We start from the raw sequence: 791 nt of genomic DNA, 5'->3' as shown, positions 1-791 counted from the left end.
ACAGGTGTGAATGCACAGGTGTGAATGCAGAAATACACACACAGGTGTGAACACACAGGTGTGAACGCACAGGTGTGAACACAGAAATACACAGGTGTGAACGCACAGGTGTGAATGCGCAGGTGTGAACACACAGGTGTGAACACACAGGTGTGAACACACATGGAACGCACAGGTGTGAACACACAGGTGTGAATGCGCAGGTGTGAATGCACAGGTGTGAACACACATGGAACACACAGCTGTGAACGCACAGGTCTGAACAAACAGGTGTGAACACACAAAACACGCACAGGTGTGAAAAAACAGGTGTGAACAAACAGCTGTGAGCACACATGGAACGCACAGGTGTGAACACAGAAAACACACACAGGTGTGAACGCACAGGTGTGAACACAGAACACACATGCACAGGTGTGAACACACAAAACACGCTCACAGGTGTGAACACCTGGGGAACACTCACACACCCCCTGCAGGGTGACAACACACGGTGACACACACACGGTGACACAGTCACGGTGACACACACACACAGAGAACACACGCACAGGTGTGAACACCTGGGCAACAATCACACACCCCCTGCAGGGTGACACTCATGACAACACACGGTGACACACACACGGTGACACAGTCACGGTGACACACACACACAGAGAACACACGCACAGGTGTGAACACCTGGGCAACAATCACACACCCCCTGCAGGGTGACACTCATGACAACACACGGTGACACACACACGGTGACACAGTCACGGTGACACAGTCACGGTGACACACACACA

Source organism: Onychostruthus taczanowskii, unplaced genomic scaffold (assembly GCF_017590055.1).
Source record: "Onychostruthus taczanowskii isolate IOZ18803 unplaced genomic scaffold, ASM1759005v1 scaffold728, whole genome shotgun sequence".
NCBI lineage: Eukaryota > Metazoa > Chordata > Aves > Passeriformes > Passeridae > Onychostruthus > Onychostruthus taczanowskii.
This window is presented reverse-complemented; position numbering follows the sequence as displayed.